Raw genomic sequence first — 10,002 nt, 5'->3', positions numbered from 1 at the left:
TTCTATTTCCAACTCATCCACAGGACTCCCCAGCTCTCCTGATGTTTGGTTGTGGGGTCTCTGCATCTGTTTCTCTCAACTGCTGGATGAAGCCACTTAGGACACAGTTGTTCCAGGCTCCTGTCTGCAAGCATTAGCAAAATATCATTAATACTGTAAGGGGTTGGATATCTCCAATAGGCTGGGTCTCAAGTTGGGCCAGTCATTGGTTGGCCATTAAAGGGAGATTTATTTATTTCACCCTTGGCAGATATGACTAGTTGTAGCTCTATTTGACAGTCTAGGAATCACTTTTTGAGGATATTTTGGCCAGAGCCAACTGATTGGCAGGCATTGGTATCGAAGACATTGACAATGCCTTCCTTTCCCAGCAGCCATCAACCGCCAATATCTCTTTAGTCTTATTATTTTTTAGTGGGTATATATTAAGTGCTCATAGTCTCTGGTTTTATAAAAATTATTCCTTTCAAGTATTTCCTGCATTTGACCATATTTGTCCCTCATTAACCTTCTGTTTCTCTTTCTTCCCCCTTCCCACCCCTGCTAGTCTCCTACTCTTCCCTGAGTCTCCCTCTCTGTTTGTGTAATATGACTTTTCTTTCTTCCTTTACTGCTTTTCTACCAAGAAGAAAAGCTCCCTTCTCCCAGCTGCAGTGAGTCAGGAAAGATAAGGAAGGGGACCCTCCCTCTAGCCTGGGGAGGGGGTATTTCTCCTTCTCTACTTCCCAAAGGAGAGGCCTTGACAACAAAAAAATAAAGAGACCTAAAAAATAAAGAGAATACTCCAGAATACCTCAGAGCTGAGTATAGAAACACACCACTGAGTTCAGTGCTATGTTGGAGTCACAAGGCCTGAAGAATCATTGTCCAGGTACTCTTCATGCTTGATTTTAGGAGACAAATATTGCTACTTACCACAGAAATGGAAGCCACTGACCCACTGCCTCCACAGCCAGTGATTACATTTAGCAGATTGGTGACCAGTCCACTCCAATAACTGTCTTTTGTGACCATCTGGAGCTATGTGTCGCTTGGACTTGTCAGTGACACCCCACCTCCCCAGAGTAGTTTACTCCTTAGCAGATGTGAACACATATCCTAGAAGATGAAGAATGTGGTGCCTGTATTCTTTAAACCTGGCTTGTTATGCAAGAAAAATCACTTTCAGGGCACATTCCTCATGAGAACCACGGTTTCTTCCTACAGTTATGGCTACCTGCCTGCCTTCATGGGCAGGGATGCATACAGTCTCCTGGAGCCTTTGTGCTCCTGTACCCCTCTGCTGAGCAGCCAGGTTTGGAGGCGAGACTTTGTACCTTGCTGAGTTGCCTTCCTACTTCTCTTTTTGTCCTGGTTGGTAAATTTTCCATCTCCTCATTATTTCCTTGGGTTATGGTTTCTCCACTGCTGCCGTGGCCCTAAGGGATTAGAGGGAGGAAAGGGAAGGGGGAAATGATGTAATAATATTATAACCTCAAAGAAATAAAAAAATTATTTTTAAGATTAAAAAAAAAGACGAAGAAAAAATGATGGGGAGAGAGCTGCACTCTCAGAAGTGGGAACAATCCTGAGAGCTCAGAGGAGACTACTTCTACTCACATTCCAGACCCGAGAGAAACCTGCCTAATGCCCTCTGTGTCCTCTGGGCATAGGGACCTAGGAGTAGTCAGGGGCAGGACCCTTGCAGTTTCTGCCTGTACTGAGAGCTGAAAGCCAGTCACCAGGAGAGCCTACACATCTGAGAGCCAAGGTAAGACCAACTCTTCTGCTCCAAGCAATTGGCCTGGTGGCCTTGAGACACACAAACCCTGGAGCAGCTCCCTGTTCCCAGATCTGGCTGAAAGAAAGCAGGTCTACAGGAGTGCTGACACACAGACTTACAGGAGGGTCAAGCCACTGTCAGAGACAGCAAGACAAGCTAACACCAGAACCTGAGGATAAGAGGCAAGCGCAGGAACATACACAACAAAAACCAAGACTACTTGGCATCATCAGAGTCCACTTCTCCCACCAAAGCAAATACTGGCTATCCAAAAACACCAGAAGAGCAAGATTTAGATTTAAAATCACCTCTCATAATGATGATAGAGAACTTTAAGAAGGGCATAAATAACTCCCTTAAAGAAATACAGGACAACACAGGTAAACAAGTAGAAGCCCTTAAAGAAGAAACAGAAAAATTCCTTAAAGAATTACAGAAAAACACAACCAAACAGGCGAAGGAATTGAATAAAACCATCCAGGATTTAAAAATGGAAATAGAGACGATAAAGAAATCACAAAGGGAAACAACTCTGGAGATAGAAAACCTAGGAAAGAGATCAGGAGTCATAGATGCAAGCATCACCAACAGAATACAAGAGATAGAAGAGAGAATCCCACGGGCAGAAGGTACCATAGAAGACATCAACAAAACCATCAAAGATAATGTAAAACACAAAAGGCTCCTAACCCAAAACATCCAGGAAATACAGGACAAAATGAGAAAATCAAACCTAAGAATTATAGGTATAAATGAGAGCAAAGACTCCCAACTTAAAGGGCCAGAAAATGTCTTCAACACAATTATAGAAGGAAACTTCCCTAACCTAAAGAAAGAGATGCCCATAAACGTACAAGAAGCCTACAGAACTCCAAATAGATTGGACCAGAAAAGAAATTCCTCCGGTCATATAATAGTCAAAACACCAAATGCACAAAACAAAGAGAGAATATTAAAAGCAGCAAGGGAAAAAGATCAAGTATCATATAAAGGCAGAGCTATCAGAATAACACCAAACTTCTCACCAGAGACTATGAAAGCCAGAAGATCCTGGGCAGATATCACACAGACCCTAACAGAACATAAATGCCAGCCCAGGCTACTATATCCAGCAAAACTCTCAATTAACATAGATGGAGAAACCAAGATGTCCCATGACAAAACCAAATTTACACAGTATCTTTCTACAAATCCAGCCCTACAAAGGATAATAGGTGGGAAACTCTAACACAAGGAGGGAAATTACACCATCAAAAAGTCAAGAAAGTAAGCTCCTTGTAACGAAACCAAAACATAATTTATGTTGCTAACAACACAACAACAGCAACATATAACAGAAAAAAGCAATCACTATTCCTTAATATCTCTCAACATCAATGGGCTCAATTCCCCAATAAAAAGACATAGAGTAACAGAATGGGTACGTAAAGAGGACCCAGCATTTTGCTGCATACAGGAACCACACCTCAGAGACAAAGACAGACACTAGTTCAGAGTAAAAGGCTGGAAAACAATTTCCCAATCAAATGATACGAAGAAACAACCTGGAGTAGTCATTCTAATATCGAATAAGATTGACTTTCAACCAAAAGTTATCAAAAAGGATATGGAAGGACACTTCATATTCATCAAAATAAAAATTTACCAAGATTAACTCTCAATTGTGAGTATTGATGCTCCAAATGCAAGGACACCCACATTCATAAAAGAAAGCTTACTAAAGCTCAAAGCACACATTGCACCTCACACAATAATAGTATGAGATTTAAACACCCTACTCTCATCAATGGACAGATCATGGAAACAGAAATTAAACAGAGACATAAACTAACAGAAGTTATGAATCACATGGATTTAACAGATATTTATAGAACATTTTATCCTAAAAAAAAAGAATATACCTTCTTCTCAGGACCTCATGGTACTTTCTCCAAAATTGACCATATAATCATTCACAAAATAGACCTCAGCAGATACAAGAAGATTGAAATAATCCCATGCATCCTATCAGACCACCACGGACTAAGTAAGGCTGGTCTTCAATAAGAACAATAATGACAGAAAGCCTACATATACATGAAAATTGAACAATGCTCTACTCAATGATAACTTGGTCATGGAAGAAATAAACAAAGAAATTAAAGACTTTTTAGAATTTAATGAAAATGAAGGCACAACATACCCAAACTTATGGGACACAATGAAAGCAGTGCTAAGAGGAAAACTCAAAGAGAAACAGAAGAGAGTATACATTAGCAGCTTGACAGCACACCTAAAAGCTCTAAAACAAAAAGAAGCAAATACACCCAAGAGGAGTAGAGGGCAGGAAATCATCAAACTCAGGTCTGACATCAACTAAGTAGAAATAAAAAGGACTATATGAAGAATCAACAAAACCAGGAGTTGGTTCTTTGAGAAAATCAACAAGATAGATAAACTCTTGGTCAGACTAGCGAGAGGTCACAGAGAATGTATCCAAATTAACAAAATCAGAAATGAAAAGGGAGACATAACAATGGAATCTGAGGATGTTCAAAAAACATCATATCCTACTACAAAAGCTTATATTCAACAAAACTGGAAAATCTGGAGGAAGTGTACAATTTTCTAGACAGATACCAGGTACCAAAGTTAAATCAGGATCAGATAAACCATATACACAATCCCATAACTCCTAAAGAATTAGAAGCAGCCATTAAAATTCTCCCAACCAAAAAGAAGCCCAGGATCAGATGGGTTTAGTGCAGAATTCCATCAGATCTTCATAGAAGGCCTCATTCCAATACTATCCAAACTGTTCCACAAAATAGAAAAAGAAGGAGCACTACCCAATTTCTTCTATTAAGTCACGGTAATCCTTATACCTAAACCACACAAAGACCCAACAAAGAAAGAGAATTCCAGACCAATTTCCCTTATGAATATTGACTCAAAAATACTCAATAAAATTCTCGCAAACTGAATCCAAGAACACATCAAAATCATCGTCCATCATGATCAAGTAGGCTTCATCCCAGAGATGCAGGGATGATTCAATATACATAAATTCATCAACACAATGCACTATGTAAATAAACTCAAAAGAAAAAAACATCCACATGATCATTTCATTAGATGCTGAGAAAGCATTTGACAAAATTCAACACCCCTTCATGATAAAAGTCCTGAAAGAATAGGAATTCAAGGCCCATACCTAAACCTAGTAAAAGCCATATACAGCAAACCAGTAGGCAATATTAAAGTAAATGGAAAGAAACTTGAAGCAACCCCACTAAAATCAGGGATTAGACAAGGCTGCCCACTCTCTTCCTACTTATTCAATATAATACTCGAAGTCCTAGCCAGAGCAATCAGACAACTAAAGGAGGTCAAAGGGATACAAATGGGAAGGGAAGAAATCAAAATATCACTATTTGCAGATGATATGATAGTGTACTTTAGTGACCCCAAACGTTCCACCAGAGAACTACTAAGCCTGATAAACAACTTCAGCAAAGTGTCTGGGTATAAAATTAACTCACACAAATCAATAGCCTTCCTCTACTCAAAGGATAAACAGGCTGAGAAAGAAATTAGAGAAATGACAGCCCTCACAATAGTCCCAAATAACATAAAATACCTTGGTGTGACTCTAACCAAGCAAGTGAAAGATCTGTATGACAAGAACTTCAAGCCTCTGAAGAAAGAAATTGAAGAAGATCTCAGAAGATGGAAAGATCTCCCATGCTCATGGATTGGCAGGATTAATATAGTAAAAAATGGCCATTTTGTCAAAAGCAATGTACAGAGTCAATGCAATCTGCATAAAAATTCCAACTCAATTCTTCATAGAGTTAGAAAGAGCAACTTGCGGGGTTGGGGATTTAGCTCAGTGGTAGAGTGCTTGCCTAGCAAGCACAAGGTCCTGGGTTCAGTCCCCAGCTCTGAAAAAAAAAAAAAAGAAAAAGAAAAAGAAAGAGCAACTTGCAAATTCATTTGGAATATCAAAAACACCCAGAATAGGGAAAACTAAACTCATCAATAAAAGGACTTCTGGGGGAATCACCATCCCTGAACTCAAGCAGTATTACAGAGCAATAGTGATAAAACCTGTATGGTTTTACAGACAGGCAGATAGACCAGTGGAACAGAATTGAAGACCCAGAAATGAAACTGCACACTTACGGTCACTTGATCTTTCACAAAGGAGCTAAAACCATTCAGTGGGGAAACAAACCCAGCATTTTCAACAAATGGTGCTGGTTCAAATTGAGGTCAGCATGTAGAAGAATGCAAATGGATCCATTCTTATCGCTCTGTAAAAAGGTTAAGTCCAAGTGGATCAAGGATCTCCACATCAAACCAGATACACTCAAACTAATAGAAGAAAAAGTAGGGAAGAGCCTCAAACACATGGGCACTGGGGAAATTTTTCTGAACAGAACACCAATGGCTTAGGCTCTAAGATCAAGAATCAACAAATGGGACCTCATAAAATTGCCAAGATTCTGTAAGGCAAAGGTCATTGTCATTAGGACAAAATGGCAACCAACAGATTGGGAAGAAGTCTTTACCAATCCCATATCTGATAGAGTACTAATATCCAAAATAAACAAAGAACTCAAGAAGTTAGACTCCAAAGAGCCAATTAACCCTATTATAAATCAGGCACAGAGTTAAACAAAGAACTCTCGACTGAGAAATACCTAAAGAAATGTTCAACATCATTAGTCAACAGGGAAATGCAAGTCAAAACAACCCCTGAGATTCCACCTCACACCAGTGAGAATGGCTAAGATCATAAACTCAGGAGACAATAGATGCTGGGGAGGATGTGAAGAAAGAGGAACACTCCTCCATTGTTGGTGGGATTGCAGACTGGTACAACCATTCTGGAAATCAGTCTGGAGGTTCCTTAGACAATTGGACATTACACTACTTAAAGACTGAGCTATACCTCTCCTGGGCATATACCTAAATGATGCTCTAACATACAACAAAGACCCTTGCTTCACTATGTTCCTAGCAGCCTTATTCAAAATGACCAGAAGCTGGAAAGAACCCAGATGCACTTCAACAGAGGAATGGATACAAAAAATGTGGTACATCTACACAATGGAGTACTACTCAGCTTTCAAAAACAATGGCTTCATCAAATTCATAGGCAAATGGAGGGAACTGGAAAATATATCCTGAGTGAGGTAACCCAATCACAAAAAAACCACACATGATATGCACTCACTGATAAGTGTATATTAGCCCAAAAGCTTGAATTACCCAAGATACAATCCACAGACCACATAAAGCGTAAGAAAAAGGACGACCAAAGTCTGTATGCTTCAGTCCTTATTAAAAGGGGGAACAGAATTATTCATAGGAGGAGATATGAAGACAAATTTTGGAGCAGAGACTGAAGGAATGGCCACCAGGAGACTGCCCCACCTGGGTATACAGTCCATATTTATACAGCCACCAAAACTAGATAATATTTATGAAGCCAAGAAGTGCATGCTGATAGGAGCCTGATATAGCTGTCTCCTGAGTGACTCAGCCAGAGCAGGACAAATACAGAGGCGATTGCCAGCAGCAAACATTTGAACTGAGAACGGGGTCCCCACTGGAGGAGTCAGAGAAAGGACTGAAAGAGCTGAAGGGGCTTGCAACCCCATAAGAACAACAATGCCAAGCAACCACAGTCCCAGGAACTAAACTGTTGTTGTAAAAATATAAAAATAAAAAAGTAAAGTTGTCTTTTACCCTGCTGGGTCCGCACCGCGGTGCTCCAAGATATCTGCTAGATATCTTGGCGGAAACACATCCCAGCCACACACTTTCATGCGCTCAAACCCTCACATAAAAGAACACAACACAATAATCTTAGATCCAATTGATAAGATATAATTGCCCACTTAAACATACAAAGCCCGGTACCATCCATCCCTTGAGAACATTAATAACAACCTGTAAATACACAGAGCAGAATCTTAACATCACCTGCCATGGCTTCTCACCCTCTCCTCTCTCCTGTCCCTTCCTTTCTCTCCTAGTCTCCTCCTCTTTCTTCAAACCTTTCTCCCACCCAACCTTCCTTCTCCTCCAATGACAGGTCTCCTTCTATCCTGTACCTGCCTCTCACCTGTACTTTACAAATTCAATGGGGAGGTGGTTCTGGTGAAGTTACCTGATTACTGAGTACTGACTAGGCCACTGTCCTTGGGGCAGTGGAATTAGCATCAAAATACAGATAACTTCAGGGCAAACCACAACACTAAACCACCATCCAAAGAGTACACAAGGACAGACCCAGGGCTCCAGCTGCATATGTAGCAGTGGATGGCCTTGTTGGGCACCAATGAGAGGAGAAGCCCTTGATCCTGCTGAGGCTGGACCCCCCAGTGCAGGGGAATGTCGGTGGGGGGGCAGGAAGGTGGGGTGGTTGGGGAGAGGGAACACCCTTATAGAAGAAGGGGAGGGAGTTGTGATAGAGTGCATATGGCCGGGAAACCTCGAAAGGGAATCACATTTGAAATGTAAATAAAAAATACCCAGTAAAATAAGTATGTATAATCACAAAAAAGAGAAAAAAACATCAGTTTAGTGAGTCTTTCAATCTAGTGGGTAAAAATTTAAAACACCGTTTATGAATTTGACATTTCTTTAAAAACCATGCTATGAGTTTACCTGCATCTCCTGCTGTGGCTGTTCTCATCCTGTAAGTCTGTGTGTATTTATTTTTGTTCCATTATTTAAGTGTTTTGTGATTTACCATGTAATATTTCTTTGAACCACTGTTGTATAAGTCTACATTTTTTGTTTCTATGATTCAGTCATTGCATAATTTATACATGTATGGAAAACATTAGTTGCACTTCATTAATTTCATTAATAGTTATGTTTTTAAAAAGACTTATTTTTAAAGTCATGTGTCTTTGTGTGTATCTTTGTGTGTGTCTTTGTGTGTGTGTGTGTGTGTGTGTGTGTGTGTGTGTGTGTGTGTGTGTGCATATGCATATATACATGCAGGCCCCATGGAATCCAGAGGATGGCATTGGATCCCCTGGAGTTAGTTAGTTAGTTAGTTAGTTACAGCTGACTTTAGGCTGCCAGACATGAGTGCCAGGGACCCAACTCAAGTCCTCTGCATGAGCATTCTGTGCTTTTAACCATTGAACTGTCTCTCTACTACCTCGGTATATGCCTAAGTTTTATTTGAAAAGAAACAATTTTGATGGCACGTCTCTTAATTTCCACATACCCATGGCTTTTGTGGTTTTGACTTTGCTGTTGGTTTCTGGCCATCTCGTTCATCAAAGTTACTCTGGTTAGGCTAATATTCATAAAGTGATGGGAAACTTTGAACCCTAACATACAGCTTAGCCTGAAGAAGGTCACGGATGCCCTTCAGAAGGCTGCAAGCTCTGCTGCTATGTAATGCAACATCGTTGGTTGAATGTGGCCTGTCTCAGCAGCCCAGGTCACGTCTTTAGGAGCTTTTCATTTGTTTGTTATTTTAATGTTTTTCAGCATTAAAGAATGTGTTAGTTTTTTTCCCTCCCTCACTTTCAAAGGCTTTCTTGCCAGTTGCTAAAAATGAGCTAGTCTGTGTGTGTGTGTGTGTGTGTGTGTGTGTGTGTGTGTGTGTGTGCGTGTATTTTTGTATGTGCATGCAGGTGCATGTGTACATGGGTGTGTAGAGGCCACAGGTCAACAGTACATGTCTTCTTTAGTTTCTCTCCAGTTTTCCCCATTAATTAATTTATTTATTCATTTTCCATCCTGAACAATGCCCAACTCCTGTTCCCTCCTTACAAACCTCTCCCCCATCTCCCATCCCCTTCTCTTCTGAGAGGATGGGGCCCACCTGGGTATATTCCCTTCCTTGTGCATCAAGTCTCTGTAGGGCTAAGTGCACCCTCTCCCACGGAGGTGAGACAAGGCAGCCCAGTTAGGGGAATGGATTCCACTGACAGGCAATAGCTTTATGATAGCTCCTGCTCCAGTTGTTGGGGAACCCACATAAAGATTGAGATGTACATATGCTACGTATGTGCTGGGGGCCTCTGTCCAGGCCACGTGTGCACCTTGGTTGGTGGCTCAGTCTTTGAGAGCCCCAAGGGTCTAGTGAGCTAGCCCCCAGGTTAGTTGACTCTGTTGATCTTCCTGTCTCCACTTTGTTCTTTGAGACAGGGTCTCTAAATCCCGAGTTCACCATTTGACTGGACTGGGCTGCCCAGTGATCTTCAGGGACCAGGCAATTTTCA

The sequence above is a fragment of the Rattus norvegicus genome, chromosome 1, assembly GCF_036323735.1.
Source record: "Rattus norvegicus strain BN/NHsdMcwi chromosome 1, GRCr8, whole genome shotgun sequence".
NCBI classification, from domain to species: Eukaryota; Metazoa; Chordata; class Mammalia; order Rodentia; family Muridae; genus Rattus; species Rattus norvegicus.
This window is presented reverse-complemented; position numbering follows the sequence as displayed.